The sequence below is a fragment of the Canis aureus genome, chromosome 14 (assembly GCF_053574225.1).
Source record: "Canis aureus isolate CA01 chromosome 14, VMU_Caureus_v.1.0, whole genome shotgun sequence".
Classification (NCBI taxonomy): Eukaryota; Metazoa; Chordata; class Mammalia; order Carnivora; family Canidae; genus Canis; species Canis aureus.
This window is the reverse complement of record NC_135624.1, coordinates 33,447,939-33,474,275: the sequence shown is the minus strand read 5'-3', so window position 1 is coordinate 33,474,275 and position 26,337 is coordinate 33,447,939.

The window sequence follows — 26,337 nt, the reverse complement described above, 5'->3', positions numbered from 1 at the left end:
GCCACTGGCTTTAAACTGGGCCTCCTAAATCCTACCCACCATCTCCCTCATTCCAGCTTTCATCTCAGACACCATCTGGATTGTCTTGCGTCTTCTGCTTTTGGTTCATAAGCACTGTCCCGAGCAGAGGGGTAAATGGGCAACAGTGGAGAAACGAGGCTGTAACTTCCTTCCAATCATCTTCCCCATGCCACATTATACTTTGAAATTTTCATCTTTTCAGGGGAATTTATTGGAGGAATGTCAGTGAGTAGAACTGACCATGCACCGCCAGTTAAGTTAATGAAGGGGGTTCAGCTAATTCCCTTGGAACTTGGCACTGAAAATGAAGTTCTCATCATATCAGAATAAAAATCACTGCATAATACTCTGATTTTCATTCACAACAAGCTTTATGAGTATTAACAAATGAGCCCTAACTACCCCTCTGTGAGATTGAAAAGCATATAATCCCTTGCATGGTGAATGGGAGCCATGAGATAGAATTAAAACAAATACTGTTTTTCCCTCACTCTATTTCCCTTTCTAAACATACAGAAAACGGAATTTCATTTCAAGTAGAACTGAAATGGCTCCCAAGTGCTGACATTTCATTAATACTGACCAAATCATCTTCTTTCTCCACACACCACCCCCAATTTGGGCTAGAAGCTGCTGCTTCTGGCTGTAGCTCAAAAGAGGCTGCAAAGTAAACCCAGCATCTTAGGCTTTTCTATGAAGGCTGAGCCACGTTTATCCCTTGTCCAGAGAGTCTCCAACCTTGCCTTGAGCTCCCTCTTAGCCGGTGGTTCCAACTTTCTTTTCCCTGGGAATTGTTCTTGTTCTTTGTGATCCCCAGCTACCCACATTCTGTTGATTCTTTTTCCTAAATATTAATTGAATGTGTCTCTTCTCTTCAAAACCCACTCCTACTTTGAACAGGAGCTGCCATCATCTGTTTTTTTTTAAATATTTATTTATTTATTTATTTATTTGAGAGAGAGCAAGTGCAAGTCAGAGAGGAGGTAGAAGGCAAGAAAGTGCAAAGCCCAATGCAGAGCTTGATCCCAGGACCCTGAGATCATGACCTGAGCCAAAACCAAGAGTCAGATGCTTAGCCAACTAAGCAATCCAGGCACCCCGCCCCCCTTGTCCGGAATACTGAAAGTATTGGTCTTCTAATTGGTCTCCTGATTTCAGTTTTATGCTCTGCCTACCCAGGATGCATATTTTTGAGACAGTTATCTGGCGCAATCACTCCCCTGCTTATATTCTCCAATGACCCTTGGTTATATATAGGATAATGTAGAGGACATAAACTCATACATTTTAGCAGATTAAAGATATCTGAAAATTTCTTGATACTTATTCCATTAAATCTTGGTTGGATAAGGCCAAGGGAGTATGACAAAGTGATGCTTTCCCAATTCCGGGCCTTTTTTTTTTTTTTTAACATTAGCCTCTCTAAGAGCCATGAGCTAACTTGCAAAAAGTCTAAATAGCCTGCTGAAGAGACTACTTAGGGAAATCCTGAGACTATATCACGAAGGAAAGGGGCCAGCTGAATCCAGCCTTCTAGCCATCTCCCCACACTTCCTGGCACAAATGAAACTGTCTTGTACCCTCCAGATTGCCCAGTCAAATAGCTAGGTATGCCTGGGTAACCTTAGTATCACATGAAGAAAATAAATCACCTGTTGAGTCTTGACCAAATTTTTGACTCACAAAATCATGAGGTATAATAAAATAAATGGTAATTGTTTTAAACCAGTTAGCTTTGGGTATTTGGTTGGATAGCACTAGATAACTAGAACAGAATTGGTACTGCAGGTGAAGTATTGTTTTAGCACCTACCTAACAAATATGGCATTAATTGTAAGAATGGCTGCTTTGGTGAAGATGGAAGTTGCCTCAAGAAGACTATTGGTAGGTAACATGGAAAATAGAAAATATAGGTAAGAAGCAGGAGGATTAAGTGAAGGAGATTTCCAAATGTGATGTTGAAAGTGCCATCTGACTTCAAGTTGCCTATTATAAAGTTCTAGGAAAGACAGAAAGATTAAAGGAGGAATTGTTTATTTTCAAGCAAACTTTCCAAGGCCCCCTCCCAAAAAAATCTTTATCGCCAGAAGATTTTCAAAGTAAGAAGTGGCCCCAGAGAAAAGATCAAATCCAGAGCAGTAGGAGACATCATAGGATAAAATTGTTTTTAGGACTTAAAAACTTTGTTAATCTCAGAACGATTTAAAAAAAAAAGAGATTTTATCTATTCATGAGAGACACAGAGAGAGAGGCAGAGACATAGGGAAAGGGAGAAGCAGCTCTCTGCAAGGAGCCTGATGCAGGACTCAATCCCAGGACCCCGGGATCACCACCTGAGCCAAAGGCAGATGCTCAAACACTGAGCCACCCAGGTGCCCCAATCCCGGAAAATCTGATGGCATGCCTTGTCCTACCTTTTTGCTGGAAACAGGAGTTCAGAGGATCTTTGTGGTGTGGTCCCTCAGTAACCTCCCAGGCTGCTCAAGGTAGAGAATAGCCTGTGTCAGAATAAAAACAAAATCTCACTTTTTTCTGATGGAGAGGATTATAATTTGCTACATAAGAAACTCACAAAGTTTTCAAAGGGATTGCATTCTCTTGGGCTGAAAGGGGCAGGGAGAGTTATATGGGGAAAGAAGACTTTGGGCCCTCAAACTTCTACTTAGAGGAGGAAAGCTAAGAAAGCTACTCAGGTTAAGAGGCAGACTATTTCAAAAAGAAAAGAGATGACTCAGAGAGGCAGAATCATTCCCAGGGGCAGAAATGGGCCCTAATTGAAGAACCAGTGCCATAAACTTAGCTGGAGGTTAGAAGGTCTATGAACTGATGATTGTTACAAACCTCCTGTGCTTCCCTTTATGGGGTGTCTGTGACAGTTACTCTACTTCTACACTACCATTGTAGGGTATATGTACAGGGGAACATAATGGTCTTTTTATTTCACATTTTTTTCAGAAAGGAGAAGTACTCAAGGAACCACAGCCTCATGCACAATTGGTCTGCCTTTAGATGGTGTGATCCTGGACTTCAAATAATGGTGCAATATGATGAGAGCTGAGGTTTGAGGGGAGGATGAGGGCATTTTGCATGAAAATAGATGTAATTTGAAGCTAGACGATTGACTCTAGATTAAATATGACCCCGTGTTCTTTGGAGCTGTCCTCATCAAGAGGTGGGGTCTATTTCCTCTTCCTTTGAGTTTATTACGATTTTGACTGAGTGCAGCAGAACTGATACTATGTCAGGTCTAAGACTTATAAAGACTGGCAGTGTCCACCTTGGATCTCTTGAACACCTGAGCTGCTATGGGAGAAGCCTCACTCCCCACTGGAAAGAATATGAGGCTGTCAGACTACATGAAGAAGGTGAGGGTTGGGTATCTGGGTGGCTCAGTCAGTTAAGCATCCCATTCTTGATTTCAGCTCAGGTCATGATCTCAGGGTCCTGAGATCAAGCCCCAAGTTGGGCTCCATGCTCAGTGGGGGAGTTTGCTTGAGGATTCTTTCCCTCCTTCTGTCCCTCTCCTCCTCTCCCCTCAAATAAATTAATCTGCTAAAAAAAAAAAAAAAAAGGATAAGGGTCCTGGTTGAGCCTAGCCTTTCAACCAAGGCACCAGCCATATAAGTGAAGGTGTTTTGGACTCTCCATATTAGCCTAGCTACCAAGTTAATATTACCAAGAAATCCTAGTTATATTAATTTTCTGTTCCTGTTGTAACAAATCACTATAAATTTAGTGGCTTAAAACAAGTTTATTTTTTACAGTCATATAGATGGGAAGTCTGGCATGGGCCTCATTGGGCTAACATCAAAGTATAAATAGGGCTGTGGGGCTTTTTAGAAGCTGTGGGGAGAATCCTTTCCCCCCGCCCCTTTCCTGGCTTCTAGAGGCTGCTCACATTCCTTGGCTCCTAGCTGCCTTGCTGTATCTTCAAAGCCAACAACAGTGGGTTGAATCTTCTCGTACTGCTTCACTCCTACCTTTTCTGTATCCATCTTCCATGTGTAAATTCTTTTGTGATTCCATTGGGCTCATCTGGCTAATACAGGATAATCTCCCTAGTCACCATCAGCAATTAGCCAACTTAATTACACCTGCAACCGTAATTCCCTTTTGTCACATTATATAACCTACTCATAGGTTCCAGGAATGAGACAAGGACATCTTTGGGGAGCCATTGTTCAGCCTACAGTACTGCACCAAGCAGTGACATATGGAACATGAGATCTGCCCAACTGAACAATGCCTGATTTTGTGATTCACTAAAATAATGAAGTGGGATAAAATGATTGTTGTATTGAGCCATGAATTTAGGAGGGTAGTTTCTATGTAGCAATAGACAACTAGCAAATTCCAACAGAAGTCAGACCAACAAATTCAATGTATCAGTAATGGAAGAAAAAAGATAATGGTGGTGACATGGCAAAGTAATAAGACCTTTTAAAATCACTCAGCTGTTGGGATGCCTGGGTGGCTCAGTGGTTGAACATTTGCCTTAGGCCCAGGGCCTGAGCCTGCTTCTCCCTCTTCCTGTGTCTCTGCCTCTCTATCTCTCATGAATAAATAAATAAAATCTTTAAAAAAATCACTCAGCTGCAACTTTTTTTTTTATCTAGTTACGACTTATTTTTGCCAAATGAAAATTTGGATCTTGTATTGCTGTATTTTTCTGAGTTTCCATGAGAACAAATAAGTTTTAGTTTTTTTGTGGGATCCCTGAATATTTATATGTTACACTCATTAAAAAAAATCACTAAGTGGGTAAAACAAACACGTCTGACCCATGGTCTTTGATACTGAGCCCAGAATCTTTAGTCAGATAGATAAAGCTCTTCAGTGATCCACCTCGTCACTTTGCCTTCCATCTTTCCCCTTTAGTTGGTCTGGTTTCTTCAGAATTGACAGCAACAACAGGATCTGAATCCACTTCTTATGATTTCAAGTTCATAGCCTGTTTCACTATAGTATTCCCCTTCACATTCTCAGAATACAGAGGTCACATATTTTTTTATATCTCTTCCTGCTCGTCTACATCTGACAGATGGTTGATCTTCTGATAGTTAATGAAGGATTAAAAGGGCACCTAAATTTGTAGAAGACTAGAAAGTCCTGCTTCTTCAAGGAGGCTGCTAGGAGCTGAAGCCAAGAATCTAAATGGCATGTAGAATAATTGGATCTGATGGGCATATCAAATTGAGGAGCTTTCTGTCTAACTCCTGGGTAAGATTTGCTCCAGTGGGAACCCTGACACAACACCAAAAGTAATATTAAAGGAATGCCCTAGAATATGAAAAGAGATTCTAGCTCTCAGAGTCTTAATTATGCATAACTTTGCACCTAGACCTCCCAAAAAAGCAGGTTGGCAAAGCACATCCAAGGACTATTCAGATTTTAGATCTTGGTTTATACATTTTCACTTCATATGGGAAGCTTCTGCTGACACGGCTGCCCCTTTCTCCCAACCCCACACATGCACTACTCTGCTTTGTGCTCCAAAAGCATGCTATACCTCTCTCTCTTTTTAATATCTCTCTTTTAACAGCATTTGCAAACTCCATTACAATTGCTAACTTAAGTGTCTTTCTTCTTTGACATGATACTTGCCATAAAGGCAGGGACTATATATATATATATATATATATATATATATATATATATAGTGCTCATCATTACATTCCAAGCACCTAATTACAGTATCTGATGAACAGTATATCCTCAGTGTATGTTTGTTGAATGAATCAAGTTGACCTTTTTCAAGGCAGTTGCTCTTCTTTCTTTTCTTTATTTCATTTTTGCTTATTCATCCTCTAGATCCTTGCCTGCTTCGCATGTCCTCAGGAAAGCCTTCTCCGAGCTGGCCTTCTGCATCAGACTCCCATTTTTATGTCTTTTTGTCATTCAGTACTTCCCTCACTGCACCTTTCATCACTGCAGTTTCACATCTGGTTCATGATTGTTCCATTAATGCCTGTGCCCCCCCACTATAATGTAAGATCCAATCATGCGACAAGTTTTTATTGCATAAATTAATAAACATGCTACAATTTATTCCAGTAACATCTGGATCTCTTCCTGGTTGGAGGTTTGGTTGGAAAGTAGAGAACTCTGGATTATTAGTCCAATGAACTGGAAATGAATACAAATTCACAGCTCCCTATGCATTTAGTCCTGATCACATTACTCCCTCTCTTGAGCCATGATTTTCATGCCCTTGAAATATGGATAGTAATCTCTGAAAATATTTATTTAGCCAAGAGCATTTACTCTATGTCGGGCACTGAGTTAGGCATAGGGATATCGCCATGAACATGAGAGATATTATCCCTCCCCTTGTTGTACATAAATTCTATTGACAAAGACAAGCAAAATTTATAGGATCTGTATTGGAATCACATAGTCATAGGTGTGGGCATGTTATACAAACACTATGGATTTTGGTTGGAGACAGAGGCTTTATCACGATAGCTTTGTGACCACAGGCAAAATTCAAAGTACAATTTCTACTGAATGTGAATACTTTTGCACCACCGTAGCACTGAGAAATCTTAAGTTGAACCATCATCATAAGTCAGGGACCATCTGTAATTATCCTAGTCTTAGGTAGCCTAATATTCTTTGTGATGAATACAGAGCCTTCTGCTCTCTGGGGCCTCATGTATCCCAAAGAGAAAGGCAGGGATGCTCACAGCTTGACATCAAACCTAGGTTCTCAGCAGAGGTCATCACTCACTAGCTCTGTGACCTTCAGCAATTTCCTTTACTCCCCTGGGCTTCAGTTCCCTCCACCATATAATGGAGATCAAGCTATCATTCATAGTAAATTGATGGGAGAATAAAGAAACATTCAGTGTTGCTTTTACTATTATAATTATATTTGAATTATGATAATAGGGAGTGGTAAGTGTTATAATGGAGAGGCAGTCAGGGCATAATGAGTGAGTCAAGTGAGTGGTTTTCATTGGCTGAAGGACCCAGGGGACACTGTTTGAGGGCAGCAACATTGGTGCAAGGTTATCTGATGGATAAGCAGGGGAAGGACATTTTAGGCAAAAGGGAAAGCAGGTGAGAAAAGATGGTGCCCTGGGGCAGCATTGCTCATTTGTGGGATTGTATGCAGTTTTCCTGGACAAAGGGAGCCAACTGGCAGGGTAGTTGCTGAGAGGAGAGAGCTCAGAAGGGACCTGAATGCAAACCAACCCACCATTTTAGAGTATCCTCCTTTTCTCTGCAACAAAAGGTATTGAAAAAAACCCCAAAAACAAAAACTAAGAGCAAAAGATGCATACACACTTAAATTACAGTCCAATCACTGTGTTTTTCTGTTCAGATCCATTTTTCTATCCAAATCTATACTTTTTAGGCAGTAGGGAGCAAGCTCCATGACTCTGTTTGGCACTAGGTTTTTTGAACTTGTGTGGGAATATCCTTTCTAATAAAAATTCTGACAAAAACTCTACTTCCTCTACTTAGAAGGCCTCTGTATTCCATTCCTTATCTTGTCCATGAAAAATGCTTCCAATTATCTGCCAGCCTCTATTATTTGAAATAGTTCGGTGTCAACCATTCAACCCAGATAATTGAGCTAAACCTTTAAAATGGGTTTTTAATGGGGGGACCAGGCGGTGGGGAATAAGTTGATCTTGGTAAGTAAAGTTCCTCACAATCAAAGGCAGACTAATTAAAGCTTGACAGCCTGTGTTAATATGCACATTAAAAAATTTAGCTCCCCAGAGATAAAACACAACAGGGAGGCATATTAGCCAAGTATCTATAGCTTTTCTATAAGGCATTGGAACATGTGTTCTAAAGAGATGTGCAGTTTTTTTTTTTTTTTAGCTGTAGAACCTTTTTTCTTTTCTTTTCTTTTCCTTTTTTTTTTTTTAACATAAAAACTTTGGTGTAACACCAATATATTGAAAAGATTAAAAAAAAAAATCACTTTGGCTTTGCCCTGGGATAACAGGACAGGAGTTACCCCTGATGGGTCCTAGCACGCCGCATCTTCTGTGCCACATTCCAATGCTTTGGAGCACACAGGGCATGTGAGGTGAGTGCAGGCTTAGGGTTCTTTTTCTGATTTTTCTGTGTATTCTTAAGCAAAACCTTTTAACCTTATTTTCGTCATCTGCTAACTTAAGAGTGCTTGACTAAATGATCTTTGAAATCCCTCATTGCCAGACCATCCTGTGAATTCAAACAGATTCTTTAAAGCAAACTGGGGCTGTGCTTATTGTTGATCCTAACAGGTCCTGGGTCATGTGCTTTATTCAAATAATGCCTAATTCTCATTGCCACACTAATTTTTAGATTCCACTTTTTCTATTTTATAGATAAGGAATATAAGAGTCAGTGATATTCAGAAAATTGCCGAAGGCTGAGTGGCTTGTAGGTATGGAAGCAGTAATTGGAATCCATTTCTGGTTCCAAAGCCAACACTCTTTCCATTATGCCGTCTTGTCTCTGGCTGAGTGAAGGTAAAATTGTGTGTAGCTGGGTTTCAGGGCTTTCATTTTATATGTGGAAATAATTGGTTCTTAGGATGATAGTAGATTCTATATTCAGGTTACATTACCAACTAATAATAAACCCACATTTTGAGGTAAAATAAACTTTTCCTTTTTATAGAGCCAAGAGAACAACTAGGGATTTATGAGAACCATCTTCAAATATGTGAGAGGCTGGTCATACATAGTGACCAGCACATAGTAGATGCCCCTAAAGTACTTATTAAACAACATAGTCTTTGGGATCCTGGAGGACTGAACTAAGACCAGTGTTAAATTTCATTCAGAACAATCAGAATGGTGCTTCTAAAAGTGTCTGGAGACAGGGCAGATGGGAGATGCCCTGGGAGATGTAGTTTTTCTTATGCCTGGAGAATTGTAAACAGGGATTGCCTGTCCACTTGTAGGATAATTATAGGGGAAACTCAAACACGCAATGGGGTATCACAAAACCAGAAGGGAATGCCTTTGCGATTGCTGCGATGGGAGATACTTTGAGTTTAGCACCTCTGGATCTTGAATCAAATCATGCTTCCTCTGGGAAGAGGGAATGGGTGAGTCTCCACTCAGGGAGACAGTCTAATGAGGGAAAAACCAATGTAAAGGAGATAAGGATGAGCCGTGGCTCCAGTCCCTGCAAAGTGAAACAGCCAAGGAGGCACCAGGGTATCCAGGAGGCTTTCCCCTGTGACCCCTAAGTGCGGTACTCTGTTTACTTCCTTACTAGCTCCTGTTGCAAATAGTGATTATTTGTTTCGTTTACCTGGCTACTTGATCAGTCTCTGACTCCTCCACTGTGTTAATTCTGTGAGTACAAGACTGGATCCTTCAGGTTTACCCTTCTATCAGTAGCGTTCAGGGAATGATGGATACATAGTGGATGCTCAATAAGCAGTTACTTTAATGGATGGAGAGAGGCTCTAAAACAAGGTAAAAATGGGAGCAGGTAAGAACATGGTGCTGAAAAGAACTGAATTTCCACAGCTGAGGCCATTGCTCTGTTACCATCAGTGTCTACCTGCTTCATCCATCCTGCTGAGAGTCTCTGCAGGCCCAGCCCTCAGCTGTTCCGTCTTGTCTTAGGCTGAGAATGACTCCTTTTCATTCATAAGAAGGCTGAGAGTCCATCTCTTTTTCTTAAATCAAGTGGTCCTGGGGTTCACTCTGGCACTTCTGAGTAAACTCCACATTGCAAACTCCTGTCCTTTATGCTCCTAGATATTGCTTTGTCTGTCTAAAAACAATCTCTCTGGGTTCCTGGACCCCACATCAGTTCACTGTCAGACTGATTATAGACCATGACTTCTGCATAGTCCTTAAAACTAGGGGCTGTGGCTAACTCATTTCAGTATTCCATCTCCTAGCATAAAACCTGGCTAGGAGCATTTACTTGTAGGTTGCTAGAAAGGAAGAAGAGAAGGGAGGGAGGAAAGAAGGAGAGAATGAAAGAAAGAAAGAAAGAAAGAAAGAAAGAAAGAAAGAAAGAAAGAAAGAAAGAAAGAGAGAGAGATAGAGAAAAAAAGAAGAGAAAAGAAAAGAAGTGAAGTGAGAGGCACACTATTTTCTCAGCCTACTATTTCCTTGTCTCTTGCCTCCAGAAGCTGGATTTCATTTCTTCCCTCCAAACCTCTACACTGCAAAAAAAGAATGTGCTCCCCCACCAACAGTGTCCTCCTGGCATTTGGACACCAGCTCCTGCCCCACAACGGGAGTTTTCTCCATTCCATCTTTGTGTGTTCTTTTATTCCATATGATGTACTGGGAAACTGCAGTGTTGTCATCTCTAGCCATGTGCCCTTGAGCAAGAAACTTCAAATAGCTCATCTTCAGTTTCTGCATCTGCAGATTGGGGGTTAAACTTGACCCTTTAGGAGGAGGAGTTTAGGGAGGAGTAAATAAGACGACACCTGCATAGTCCTTGTTGCATGGTAAGTGACCAATGAGTTCTTGCTTGCTTCCCCTTCCCCTTCAGCTACCCTTTTCTTCTCAACTCAAATCAACGAGACATGCTTACTTTGGTGGGAAGGCAAAGAAGCATGTACAATGGAGGAGGCGAGGCAGGGAGCAGTTCCATTAACAGATGCGGCTGTCAGTAGCAAAGCCATCCTTGACTTGGCACCTTCTGCTCGCTTGCTTTGCTGAGCAAAGACTTGAGCCCCAGATGCCATTTGATGTGCATGCTTGGGGGGGAATAATAAAAGAACCTTATTATGAAATTCAATGGTCTGTGATGTCATTGAAGAGCTAGAGATGGCTGCAGGGGGAAGGGTGCTGTCCAGTGCAACAAATGGCCCCTTGCAAATAAGAAAATAAAGCCATTTCTAAGAAAGAGCAAAAAGGAAATTTATAGGCCAAGAGATCCGATGTGTGTTAAGAGGGACCAAACATGAAGCAACCACTCTTTCTGTGATCATCTGAGCAAAGAGTAAAAGTGGCAGTGTCTCCCCGAGCTTGGCAAGGTTGGAGAAAGTGTCATCTTGGATAAATCATTGTATTCCCACAATGGGCTTTATGGAAGGCTTCTGGAAAAATGGACTACTTCAGATTTTGCCCTCTGCTAAACATCATTTTATTTGATTTGGTTTGAGGAAGAATCGAGAACTACTGTTTTCCTACAGAATATCCCCCACTACTGCCTGCCGCCTACATGATAATAGCTGATCATTTGGTGATGGGCACCAGACCCAATCTTGTCCACTTAGATATTTTTTATAAGAGTTTCTCTCAACTTAAACTGAGAAAGTCAGCATGTTGTTCCTTCACAGAGTTCTTCAAGTGTGAAACTTGTAAGCTTGTTGCCATATTTTCCAAAATAAGTGGAAGTGACCATAATGAGAATGCAGATGAGCCATAGGAAGAGGTGGGAGGGGGCAGGGAGAGAGAAGCTGATGAGATCAGATCTTTGGTTTCTTTATTCCTTGGAGCCCACTTGCATTCCTGCTGTTCCCTCATTGTCCTTGAGAAAAAGAAAAGCAGTCTCTGCATCCTGCAGCTGGCCTGGCACTCACAGCTTGTCCTTGATGTTCTCCTGTTGAACACAAACAATTTCACAGACATCAACATCAGAAAAAGGCTGCTATGTGACGGTGATGAATCAAGGTGAAAACAAAACCACTTCGTAATTGTTTCTGAACATATGAAAAAGCATGAGTGTTGTCCCAACCACTAAATAACAACACCCCCTTGTCTTGGCTGATGTTAGTGACTGCACTTCTTTACTAATTGAAGTTTAGCCTTGTGCCAGCCTGCCCTCCTGACGGATAAGAGTTCCTGAGATTCCCCAGTCAGAATGACTCTTGTTACCCAATAGCATCCCTTGCTTCTTTGAAACCTCCAAGGAATCACCCACCCAAAGTCCAAAGCTTAAAATGGGTTCTTTCCAACATCATCTTCCTGAGAATTCTCCCTTGATGCAATGAATGAGAAACTTGGCTTGTTTAACTATAGATATATTCCTGGTTGTCTTTGGCTGGATGTCATCGACCTACTGGTCAACCCAATCCCTGATCCCCTGGAATAAGCCTGGTATTCATCTAATTATTTTCTCTTTTCCCCTAAGCTAGTCCAAGTTGGGTTCCTATCACTTGCCACAAAAGGTCCTGACTAGAATGTAATTCAATCCTATATCCATGTATAAATCACACAGCATTTGTATTCTTCCTGGAGTGAATCAGTCTTGCCTTTCCATGCCTTTGCTTATTGAAATTTCATTCATTCTACAGATTGAGTTTGCACTGTGTGCCGGACACTGCCCTGGCTACTGAGGACACAGAAGTGAATACAACACCCAAACACACTGCCCCCGTGGATACTGCATTCCAATGCTGTGTGGTTTTGCTCTGGCTGGAATGGCTTTCCTCGCCTTGCTGAAATGCTTCTTATTCATCAAGACTTCATTTAAACGCCACCAGCCTTGGAGAGCCCTCCAAGACTATCAGAACAAATCACTTCATGTTTATAAACAATGAGGTAGAGTCTATAAGGCTAAGTGAAAAGGGGGAGAAAGCAGGAGCACAGCAGTGAACAAGCCTCAAAAGCCATGTTCTATTGGGGCTTGTGTGCCAGTTGAAGGATTAGGTAATAAGCAGCGCTATGTGGCATGCTGTGACTTCACAGTTTCACGTGGTCTCTGCTGTGTGGACCATAAACTGTGGTGGAGTAGGGTTGGGGAAATGAGGATGGAAACAAGAAAGTGACTTTAGAGGATCTAGAACCCTCTAAAGGTGGAAGAGGAAGGCTTCATTGGGAATGTTACTAGTAAAGGAGGTGACAAGAAGTGGTTGGATCTAGGTAAAAGTTGAAGGTAGAGTTAGTAAAATTTGCTAGTAGGTTATATGTGGGATGAGAAACCAAGAAAAGGCAAGGGGTCAAGGTTGGCCCCAAATATTCTGACCTATGAAAGTAAGAGAGTGGGATTGCCATTTATGAAGTTGGAAGAATAGGGAAAGGCCTTTTTTAGGAGAAGGAAAAAGTATTTAGAAATAAGAGTTTCCTTTGGAATGTGTTTGAGATGCCTATTAGATTTCCAAGTATGAAATCAGGGGCACTGTGCTAAGGGCCACTTGATTCTTAAGAAATGTAAATTTCTTGCCATCAAATGCCTTTTTATCCAACACAGACACCTTTTCAATCTCTTCTCCCTACTTAAATCCTACCCATTTTTCAAAGAATGGTTTGAAGCCTTCTTGTCTGAAGCTACCATCTATTGAATGGCTTCCCTCTGCTAGGAACCGGGACAGTGAGGGTTGGCAGGGGAGCTCTGCTCCTGGAAGACCTTTGGAGATTCAGGTTCCCTGCATTTAACAGCTCTATCAACACCAGAGGCCGTCAAGCATTCTGTTGGCACACCTGGCAAGCTGGGGATGAGAGGAAGGAAAAAAGGAACCATGAGCTAGTGGGTGTGACCTGTCACGAAGACTTGCTCCATCTATGAACATGTAGACAGATGGCCCCCCGGGAATTTAGATTAGCAAATATAGACAGCAGAAAAAAAATGAGGTTCAGTGAACAGATAACATAATTTCAGCGACTCTCCTCCCACATTTTGAAAGTGTTTTGTTGAGCATTAGAGTGGGGTCTCTCAAGGTTGGGCTTTCTGGTGCCCTTTGCTGAGGGATGTTGGAGCTGTGGTTGTTGGTGGTGGTCCTGGTGGATGGCTTTGGCTGTCTGGCTCTGACCTAGAGCATGAAGAGTTCATAGTACCTTGGAACCTTCCAGACATTCTGCTTTCCACATGCAGATCTGTCCTATGCAAATAGGAAGGAAGCAAAATCCGACGCAGAAGAGCGAAGTCCATTTGGGAGTCTTCATAAATGATGCCCAATAAATAAGTCATTCCAATTGGGCCTTTTGGATTTACAAGGTTTAATTCTTCTGCTTCTGTGGAATCCCTCGTGGGTAATTGCAGTTGACAGGTTTACGCCTCCTGACGGGCGTTTTGTCACTCAGCTCCAGCTCTGCAAACAACTTTACAGCCTGTCAAGCCTAAACCTCTTTAAGCAGTGGCAATTGATGTCAGATAACGTTCGTTGTTGTGATTCAAGGCTGAAGCTTACTCTGGCATGAAATAAACGGAATCTTTACTAAGGAAGGAAATGGAAAACTCAAGGAAGGGGGACGTTTCTGCAGGGGGATGAGCAGAAGCTGGTGGAGATGGAGCCAACATGATGTCTGATACATCTGGGCAGTCCAGAGCTGGGCAAGTTGAGGGAGATTGTCACGAGGGCCTGGAGACAGGCCTGGGTTCAAGTGTGGCTCCTTGGGTCAGTCAATCAGTGGGCCTGGTATTGAGGTGACCTGGTCCCTGTTGAGGTGACAAACTGGGGCACTTTAGTAGGAGGCATGGAGCCATAATTTTTGCTGTTCTATACCAAGAATCTCTGCCACCTCCAGGGCTCTCAAAATCAAATGACTGTGCGGTTCCCATATTCTGAATGTTAGCCTGTCTCATCTCTTAGACCAAAGCAGAAGATCCATCTCAAGTGCCCATAAGAACTCCCATGGGCAAGCTTCCATCAGCTTCCATCTCTTGATTCTCACCCCTGATTATTCAGTGAATCCACCCAGTTCAAATCTAGCAAAGCACTGACTTCTCCCAGTGTTGATGAGGGCTCCTCCAACTCACCACCCCTGCACCCCCAGCTGACCATTACTCTCTTGCACTACTGCCCTTCATCCACCCTACTAGATGGCATGCCACAGTGAGCACCACTGTTCCACTGATGGCACTCAGGCACTCGCATGGATGTATTGCTGCTTAACTACTCCCAGGCTTGGCCTGCCCTGCCCTCCTGTGAACATAAGGAATGATGGAGATGAGGTAAAACATTCAGATGTATCTTCATTCAGATGAAGTCTTCTACTAACTCCACCTCCCATCTCCTCTTTTATTTTTATTATTTTTTTATTTTTTGGAAGCAACAGAAATTTATTATAAGGGACTTCCGGAGGCTACTGTCTGAGATCAAGGTACCCTCAGAGATATGTATCCCTCCCATGGTCCTGGGGGAGAGTCTGCTCCAGGCCACTCTCCCAATTCTGCATCCTTGGCTTTTGGAGCATAACCGCTGTCTTTGACATTCTCCCCATATGAATGTCCTCCTCCAAATTTCCTTTTTCTTTTCTTTTTTTGTATATTTTTTATTGGAGTTTGATTTGCCAACATATAGCGTAACACCCAGTGCTCATCCTGTCAAGTGCCCCCCTCATTGCCCGCCACCCAGTCACCCCATCCCCCCGCCCACCTCCCCTTCCACTACCCCTTGCTAGTTTCCCAGAGTTAGGAGTCTCTCATGTTTTGTCACCTTCTCTGATATTTCCCACTCATTTTCTCTCCTTTCCCTTATAATCTTTTTCTCTATTTTTTTATATTCCCTGTATAAGTGAAACCATATAATGTATGTCCTTCTCTGATTGACTTATTTCACTCAGCATGATAGCTTCCAGTTCTATCTATGTTGAAGCAAACGGTGGGTATTCATCGTTTCTAATGGCTGAGGAATATTCCATTGTATACATAGACCACATCTTCTTGATCCATTCATCTTTTGATGGACACTGAGGCTCCTTCCACAGTTTGGCTATTGTGGACATTGCTGCTAGAAACATTGGGGTACAGGTGTCTCAGTCATTCACTGCATCTGTATCTTTGGAGTAAATCCCCAGCAGGGCAATTGCTGGGTCATAGGGTAGCTTTATTTTTAACTCTTTGAGGAACCTCCACACAGTTTTCCAGAGTGGCTGCACCAGTTCACATTCCCACCAACAGTGCAAGAGGGTTCCCCTTTCTCCACATCCTCTCCAACATTTATCGTTTCCCGTCTTGTTAGTTTTCCTCATTCTCACTGGTGTGAGGTGGTATCTCATTGTGGTTTTGATTTGTATTTCCCTGTTGGCAAGTGATGGGGAGCATTTTCTCATGTGCTTGTTGGCCATGTGTATGTCTTCTTTGATGGTCAAAACCTCATAAGAAAGATTAAGTCTTGAAGTTCTTATTTTGAGTTATACTATTGGTATCAGAAAATGTTTCAGATGTGTGACAAGAGCAAAAAAAAAAAAGTGGGCAGTGGGAATATTCAGGGCAAACCTCATGCCTCTTGACCCATGATTGAGTCACTGCAGTTAACACAACAACCCCACCACCACCACCACCACCACCAAATCTGAGTTATTCCTAATTAATGCCAGTGAGAGAGGCAACTAGCCAACTTCTTCACTGTCTGCCTTCCGGCCTGGGGTAAATCACATCTTTATGCCCTTTCTACCCCAGCCAGTGTGTTTCTCTCAACCTAATGGGACCAATTACTTCACAAGAATTGTCCAGTGGCTGTCAGGAACATGGCAGTAAAAAGACAATTTAGGAGAAAAACAAACTCAAACTTTCCAGGGTATACCATGGCTTTTGTATCCAATTTGCTTTTCTGAAGAGAAATCTGTCAGAAGCATCTGCTTTTGGGAAACTTGATTGCATTCACAACCCCTCCCCACAAAAAATAAACAAACAAAGGGAGATTTCTGCCCCAAAGTCAAATTCAGTTGTCATAGTAGAAGCAAAATCTGCTTACAACTTTTAAAATAGAAATTTGCCTTCTTAAAAAAAGCATAGGACTCCATTCTCTCATTATATGTAGGTATGTGTGCATATGCCTACATGCATTTATCATACTTATTAATATGCACAGGTGTAATATATGTGTGTGTACTATGAATATACACACACATGCAAACGTAGCATATGGGTTGTGTATAGGCTTTGAGAATAGTACCAAGGAAAAACAGTCATTAGCATCACTCACTGACTTTTGTGAATTAGGAAATGTGATTTTCTCAGGTTCTTCAACTTTAAATTTCGGCCTCAATTCTTCCTCTCTGTGTCTGTTCTCATGCATGACTTTGAACAACTCAGGATCCCCAAGACCTTGTGTTCCCTTAACACAGTTTTAACCACTAAAATCACTAATAGATGTATGGTCCTTACAAGTTATAACATGCCTTCGAACACTCCATCTTTTTTTTGCTATAGAACAACCACTAAATGGGGGTGACTATACCATACCATTTTATTATTTTTTAAACTTTAAATCAATTAACATATAGTGTATTATTAGTTTCAGAGGTAGAGTTCAGTGATTCATCAGTTGCATAGAACACCCAGTGCTCATTCCATCAAGTGCCCTCCTTAATGCCCATCCCCCAGTTACCCCATCCCCCACCCCTCCTCCTGGGACCCTCAGTTTGTTTCCCAGAGTTAAGAGTCTCATGGTTTGTCTCCGTCTCCAATTTTGTCTTATTTTTCCTTCCCTTCCCCTATTTTCATCTGTTTTGTTTCTTAAATTCCACATATGAGTGAAATCATATGACATTTGTCTGTCTGTGGCTGATTTATTTCAGTAAGCATAATAATACCCTCTAGTTCCATCCATGTCATTGCAAATGGCAAGATTTTTCATACACACACACACACACACACACACACACACACACACCCCACATCTTCTTTATCCATATATCTGTCAATGGACATCTGGGCTCTCTCCATAGTTTGGCTCTTATGGACATTGCTGCTATTAACGCTGTGATGCATGTGCCCCTTCGAATCACTATATTTGTATCCTTTGGATAAATATCTAGTAGTGCAATTGCTGGGTGGTAGGGTAGCTCTATTTTTAACTTCTTGAGGAATCTCCACACTGTTTTTCAGAGTGGTTCTATCATACTTATTTTAAAGATGAAGAACTTAAGGCTCAGAGAGGTTGGCTTAATTGCTATGCCACATAGCTGGTAGATGGTAGAGCCTGGGTAGAGCCTAGTTCTCATTCCTATCACCTTTCCACATCAGGCAGCTAGCCAGGAGGGCAGTCCATGAGGCTCTGGACTCATTCTCTTCTGGAGAATGCCAGAAGAAAGTGGTTATTATAATAAGCCAAATGATTATTATATCTCTTTCTTTTGTAACATACTTAACAGAGAATAGGCTATCATTCTATATGCTGAATATATGCAAACCCACTTATTTTTGTTTATTACCTCACTACCTTGAGGCATTAGGAAACCTATTTACAGACTCAGAAAATTAATTTGAAACTCATTTGCCTGAAGTTGCACAGCTGGTGGTGACCCTAAGACTTGAACATGGGTCCGTGAAGCCCACGTTCCTCCAACTATCATATACTGCCTTGTAAAGAGAGAGCTGCAAAAGGAGAACCACCATTAACAGCATTAGGGATGTGTTATGGTCCCTGTTTATGGCTAAGGGAACCGACTACTTTGGATGCTAAGTTCTATTTTGCCCGAGTCACCTGGCAAATAGCCCTGCCTCCAGAAGTTGCGCCAAGGCCATCTTATTCTCAGCTTCTTCCTTTAATCACTTGCGGTGCCTCCCACTACCAATTCCTGAAAAACTCCCAACCTTATTACCTCTTAGAGAGCTTTTTGCTGAAATCTCTTGAGGCAAGCTTTATCTTTTTTTCCTCTCTGCTTTTCTGTGATTAGGGTCTTTCTGACACTTGGATGCTATTAAGTTTCTATTACTCTGTAGCACCATAGCGCAGAGGCGAGGCCCCCTTCATTTAGACGGAGTGCTTAGCTTTTGGAACCACAGGTATGCATTTTAAATGCAGCTGGCTCTGCAGGTCCTAAGGTGGCTTTGGATTTAGCCCTGGGATTGTCTTATAAACTTTTATTCTATTATAGCTAGTGAGGTAGGCCTAGAATTAAATGACAGTGTTGATAGATCAGTGTAGAACAATATATCTATAATTGCTCCAATAAGCTTTCGAGAGCAAAATACTTGGAAGGAGTTGATCTTCTGTGTGCCAAGCCAGAACTTACTTAAAGGGAATTATGAGCAACGGGGTCTCAGCCAACACAAAAGTTAGTATTTACATTTCTGTGTAAGTGCTAGTTGACAACTCCGGGACTCCTAGTACACTCATCTATTGGTTACTGAGCCACCTTAGACGTTCACACAATATTTTACATTGGGACACAAGAAGTGAGCAGGCCTTGCAAAATGCCCAAACACACACATGACCTTATTTATTTTATACTTTATTTTTTACCCTTCCCCATGAGAATGAAGATCAAGATGGAAGATTCATTAAGCTGTTATGTGATGGGTGCTTTACGTACAAAATCCTATTCTATCTTCCTGGTGTGGTACAGGTTATCATTTCCATTTAACAGATGAGAAAACTAAGTCTCTGCCAAGTGAAGGGACATGGACATGGCAACAATGGTGCGATCCAAACTCAGGTGTCTTTGACAAAATATAGTTTCTACTGTACTACGTGACACATGGATGTTCTCCACCTAGCAAGGCCATGCTTGTAAGCTCTGAAGATTTGTTCTGTCTCTCCAGTGTCACAGAACCCTTCACTCTACTGTGCCCAGGCCTATAGCTCTGGTTTGTCCAACCTAGCATTCAATGGATGATGATATCAAGGTCACACCACAGAGAGAGCAGTCAGGGGCCAGCATGGTGCTGTTCTCCAAATACTAAAGATGGCTGTTTGGCACTGCTTCCCAGTTCTTTGTGGTGATTTTCTTTGCTCTATATCATCCTTCAAATAATCTCAATTTTCCTAGTGTGTGTATTTACTTCCTTTCTGATTCAACTTTGTGCAACTCAGATAGATGCCATAGACCTATTACTAGAATAGGATACAATATTTTTTGGTCAAACTCTGCCACAAACTAATCAAGATGGCATATTACGTCACCTCAGCCCTCTCAGCTACAAAATTCAGTTAAATAGAAGCTGTCCAATTTACTTCTTAAGATTTTTATCAAATGTTGGGTGAGAGCAGAGGACACATGTACATGGTAAATGCTGTCAGTACAAACCTTACAGACATTCATGAATCCTCAAGGTATCCTCTTCAAAAGTCATTGATTATCACCTTACTTTTGCCAATCCATAAAATCAACATTGGTAGAAAATGTGTTCTCTATACTCTGTCTTGCTGATAGTTGTATAGATTTCAACTATTTCCTCATGACTTGGAATACATGATTCTTGCTTTTTCTTTTTCGTGTTTCCCTATGTCCCCCCTATTTCTTTCCCTTCCTATCTCTATGCCTCTCTCTCTCTCTCTCTCTCTCTTTTATATTGTAAAAGGGAGATGAGAAGATAGATGTGTTCATATGATTACAATGAAAGAAGAAATGATATATGATCCCAGGGAGGTACTAACAAAAGGAAAGGGAACTCTAAGGAAGTTATAATTATATCTGGTTCTGTTGGGGCAGAAGAGTGTATTCGCATAAAGAAAAGACCAAGGAAGGGGTTCTTGGGTGACTCAGTCGGTTAAGCATCTGCCATTGGCTCAGGTCATGATCTCAGGACCCTGGGATCGAGCCCTGCATCAGGCTCCTTGGTCAGCAGGGAGTCTGCTTTTCCCTCTCCCTCTTCCTCTGCCTGCCACTCCTCTTGCTTGTGCTCTCTCTCTGTCTGTCAAATTAATAAATAAAATATTTTTAATAATAAATTTATTTTTTATTGGTATTCAATTTGCCAACATACAGAATAACACCCAGTGCTCATCCCGTCAAGTGCCCCCCTCAGTGTCCGTCACCCATTCACCCCCACTCCCCACCCTCCTCCCTTTCCACCACCCCTAGTTAGTTTCCCAGAGTTAGGAGTCTTCCATGTTCTGTCTCCCTTTCTGATATTTCCTACCCATTTCTTCTCCCTTCCCATCTATTCCCTTTAACTATTATTTATATTCCCCAAATGAATGAGACCATATAATGTTTGTCCTTCTCTGATTGACTTATTTCACTCAGCATAAAACCCTCCAGTTCCATCCACGTTGAAGCAAATGGTGGGTATTTGTCATTTCTAATGGCTGAGTAATATTCCATTGTATACATAAACCACATCTTCTTTATCCATTCATCTTTCGCTGGACACCAAGGCTCCTTCCACAGTTCGGCTCTTGTGGACATTGCTGCTAGAAACATCGGGGTGCAGGTGTCCCGGCGTTTCACTGCATCTGTATCTTTGGGGTAAATCCCCAGCAGTGCAATTGCTGGGTCGTAGAGCAGGTCTATTTTTAACTCTTTGAGGAACCTCCACACAGTTTTCCAGAGTGGCTGCACCAGGTCACATTCCCACCAACAGTGTAAGAGGGTTCCCTTTTCTCCGCATCCTCTCCAACATTTGTGGTTTCCTGCCTTGTTAATTTTCCCCATTCTCACTGGTGTGAGGTGGTCTCTCATTTTGGTTTTGATTTGTATTTCCCTGATGGCAAGTGATGCAGAGCATTTTCTCATATGCATGTTGGCCATGTCTATGTCTTCCTCTGTGAGATTTCTGTTCATGTCTTTTGCCCATTTCATGATTGGATTGTTTGTTTCTTTGCTATTGAGTTTAGTAAGTTCTTTATATATTGGAAACTAGCCCTTTATCTGATACGTCATTTGCAAATATCTTCTCCCATTCTGTAGGTTGTCTTTTAGTTTTGTTGACTGTGTCCTTTGCTGTGCAAAAGCTTCTTATCTTGATGAAGTCCCAATAGTTCATTTTTGCTTTTGTTGCTTTTGCCTTCATGGATGTATCTTCAAGAAGTTACTGTGGCCGAGTTCAAAAAGAGTGTTGCCTGTGTTCTCCTCTAGGATTTTGATGGAATCTTGTCTCACATTAAAAAAAAAGAAAGGAAAGATAGGGTAGACCCTCAAAGATGATATTCCACCTATGTGCTGAAAACCAGGAAAATGTTGCCAGACATCCAGTGGACCTGGAGAAATTGTTTTGAAGGTAGATGAAACAGCAGGATGTTGATTTGTAACCTCAGGTTTCCCTGGGTGAGATCTGAAATTGTCTCCATACACAGAGGTCAAGAAGAGACGGAAGGAGCAGGCCATTCCAGATTGGTAGGTGAAGGTTTAGTAAGCAAGGGAGTTTATATATAAGGCTTGTCTTGGGTGATGTTAGATAAGCAGATATTTGCACTCGCCTGCCAAATCATGACAGTTTATACAAAGACCTTAACAGGGTTCAGTCACATCCATTGTCATGATGGTTTCAATAACATTCTACTTGCTCAAGGCTGCATCCTTGAAAATGGCTTCCACTGTGGGAACGAGGACAGAGTGCACATTCCAAGGACAGGGGATCAGGAGGAGCTTCCGATTGTTCAGGGTCAACTTGTGGGTCAGGCAGTGTTCACATCCTCTTGATGACCTCCTCCAACATGTGAGCAGAGACTCGGAGCTACAAAGTGTGAATTACAGAACTTTAATACACACCTGCTACTGCCATGGTCTCCTGTGGTGAGGTGAACTGAGACACCTCTTTGAGCGTGCTCTCTTTCCAGCTCCCCCCATCCTATGAACACTGCCCCCAAATGAAGAACATCCATCAGGAAAAGACATTGAAGATCTTATTAACATATTTGAGGATTAATATATGTGGAGATGGTACACATTGAGCAATCCTCAGCTAAATTAAAGCCTCTTTGTAATTAATTTAGGCTCAGCAAGGAGTTGGCAGTAAGTGATATTAACACAAGGAATATGTTTTCTCTATATGAAATAAGGCTGTGTTGCTTTTGAAAGGAAATTAAAACTGTTTGTGATGAGAGCTGTTTATTCTAAAGTGACTTGAATAAAACACAGCTTTAACACTAATGTTTTTCTTCTGGTCAAGGAGCCAGAGTCCGTGGCCCATAGAGCCAAAACTTGAGAAAAAAAAGTTTCCATTAACTACCAATATTTTCAGGACATGAACAGGGTCCTGGGATGGGCTCTTTCTCACAGATGGAATTTCTAACAGGTGGCTTCATGTGGAGTTTTTCCTGGAAGGTGGGGAATGTTTAGAAAGGGATTTCAGTAGGGATAATAGGATTGGTGAACCAGAGAGGACTTATTTTTCTGACAATGTGGTGCTTCTCAGCCAATTTGCAGATGTTCCTCCTACAAGCAAGTACGATTTTTCAATAAAATAATGCATTTAAATAGATGCATCCACAAGCTAATAATAAAGAGAATGAAATTCTCAGGTGCTAGAAAAGAAGCAGAAATCGAAAGCCCAAGTAGGAAGCACTGATGTGGGTGCTGTAACTGCCCTGAGGAGGGGAGTGGTACAGGGCTTGGTACCTGTGTTAGTGAAGATTTGGTTAGAGCCAAATGATAGCTCCAATGGAGCCATCCTAAGAGGTAGAAAATAAGGAGCTTATCATAAATATCAGATTTTATGCAAATGTGGTTACTGGTTAAACAGCCTTCATAAGGCAGTGCTTCTGTATCTGGTGCTGGTCTTGAAGTGAACAAAACAAGGGGTTGGGAAGGGAGGTTGTGAAGTGGGGGAGAGCAAGGAGACATGGACCTGTGGGGATGAACTGGAGTCTGCCTCTCACTACCTCTGAGATTTTGCTTGTAACAGTGTAGGGGATGTGTGGGGGAAGTTGGTGTCTTTTGGCAGGGAGCTACCAAGAAGTTCCAAGGAAGTTGAAGAAAGTTCAGTGAGTGCTGGAAGCTGGCGGCCCACTACCAGCCCCGTGCCAACAAGATGAGCCAGGAGGTCATGACAAGGTCACTATACCTGGACTTTCTAAGCATTAACATGGCTTCTGTTACCCTTCCCCCTTCTAAGTCTTGCCAAAATGTTTCTTGAGGGCAATGTGAACCAAAAACCATGCAGATGAGATTTTGAAAAATATATTTCCAGCTGAATTAAGTTGACAGAGTATAAAGCTGCCACATAACTTGTGGGTGTGGGTTTTAAAAATACTGATGACATGGGAGAGGGTTCTGGATCCATGCCACATGGGAGTTAGAGCCCAGACCTTCCCATAAAGCTCTGAACCCTGAGTAGACAGGCTTTCAGGGCCAACTGGAGATTTCATATTTTCAAGTGAATCCATTTGTCATCCACTTTCACTTATAAATATGTCTTACAAGGTTAGCTATAATTTTAGCCACTTGCTTCATTTTAAGAATGTCTTTATGGTCTTTTTATAAAGATCAAGCTAATTAGGACTAGATCAGTGATGTTACAGTGAGAAAATTATAGTGAGTCACTTTATCACCATAGTAGGTGGATTAGATCAACCTTTTAAGACAAACATTGTTTATAATGTGAGGCAATAAATGCAATGTTATGGAACAAACATTTTAAGAATGTTTGTTATACAGCAAATATAAACTAGCCTCAAGGTTGCAAGTCAAGAATTCTGATAACTATAGTGTTGTAAATCTTTCAGTATTATAAGAAAGTCTTTTGCTTTTTTTTAGCAAAGTTAGTTAGAAAGAAATTCAGCTCTATGATGATAAGATATGGAAGAAATGCAGATTTAACTTAATTTTTATGCTAACAGGTATGCTTATATTTGCTAATATTTTCCTTCTTTATCTAGGAAGATATATTGGCTAGCTCAAGGATAATCTTCATGAAGTATCTGAGTCAACAGGCTCTCAATTTTAAAAAGTTCTCTATTAACTGCTGAGTTTCATTTAGATTCTACTTCAGAGTTCTCTTTTAGCCAAAAATGAAATAAGGAATAAGGGATTTCTAATGCAAAGTTTCCACAGGACGGGGAAAAAAAAAAAAAAACAGGAAAAGAGTCTGAAAGAGGGAGCTAGTTTCTGTCTGGGCTCCGGGAGAAGGAAAACTAGAGCCTTTCTTATGGCTGGAGAACCCAGGACTTTGCTTCAAGAGGACCTGGGCCTTCACTTAACATTACCTGTGTGGGCCAAGAAAGTAGCATAAAAGTTGGTCCCAATCTGAAGATATCCATGGGAGCTCAGACTTTTCTTGAGGAACAGACTGAAAACACAAACAGGAAATATTTTCAGGGAAAAATGAAGTAAAGCCTAAAAGCTCTTGATGAGATGAGTTTATATCAAAAAAATAAGCAAATAGATAATAGCAAGCAACTAACTGGAAAGTATTTGCTATGCAGGAGAGTCTATGGATGACACAAACAGCATGATTAGTTGCCTTGAGGCTGAGATAATAGGCAATCTTAAAATGGGTACAAAATAAGCATATTTAAATGATTTAAGACCTAAAATTAAAAATTAAAAAAAAAACAACAACTAAAAGACCCTATGAATAAAGAATGGGCAAATTTGGAAAAGATTCTGTTTGGTGTTCTACAGTGAAAAGCAATAAAAATATTGCTCTTAGGTGGGAAGCCCTCAAATATTGGAGAGATTAAACATAAAATTAATCTCAACTGAAGAAGGAATTAGTGAATAGTGAGTCATGCCTGAGAATCCTCATCTAGACTGTCACACACAATGTGGAGATAGAAAATCTGGAAGAGAGATTAGAATACATTGATGACAGATTCAAAAGGTTGGAGTTCCAGAAAGGAATAAAGACGGGGCAGTGCCATATGCAAAGGAAGAATGTCTGAGCATTTTCTGGAATTCATGAAAAATATGGATCTTTATATTTGAGAAACACAGTGGTAAGTAAAACACTGAAGTATAAAAATAAATTAATTCCTAGTTATATCACATTGAAAAGAAGACCAAAGGGAAGGGGGATTTTTAAGATTTTATTTATTTATTTTTAGAAAGAGAGAGAGAAAAAGAGAAACACAGAGAGTGTGAGCAAGGTGAAGGACAAAGGGAGAAGAAGAATCTCAAGCAGACTTCACACCCAGCACAGAGCCACCCAACATGAGGCTCAATCCCACAGCCCTGAGATCATGACTTGAGCCAAAACTATGAGTTGGATGCTCAACAAACTGAGCCACCCAGGCAACCCAGGAAGGGAGATTTTAAAACAACCAGAGAGAAAATACAGATTTGCTACAAAGAAATATCAGTTCTGTTGATAGTGATTTCTGAGGCCAGAAGACTATGTAATAGCATCTTCAGTGCATTGTGAGAGCACGCCAATCTAGGATTTCATACTGGGCTAAATTATCACTCGAGAAGAAAGGAGAAGGACATTTTCACAAACTTTTTCCCTCCAAAAAAAAAGAAAAGAATCCTCAAGAGGATTGCCACTCACATACCTTGGCTGAAGAAACTACTAAATCCTGGACTCTAGATAAATGGAAATTGGACTCTGAGCATTGGTATGCACAAGGGAAAGCAAGCAAATCAATCAACACATGAGAAAATCTGAACAAGAACTAGCTTATGAAACAATGCCCATGATAATGGTAATGAGTAACTTTAGATTTTAACGATACTGTGAAATGAAAGTGTTAAATACTGTAATTAAGGCAGGGAGGGATGATCTAATGGAAGCGTTTCTAAGATACTTAAGTAGTTCAAGAGGAGGGGTAGAAACATGAATTAAGTTTAGATTTTGTTAATTCAAATGTGCTTGTGAAAGTTTAAGAGAATCCAC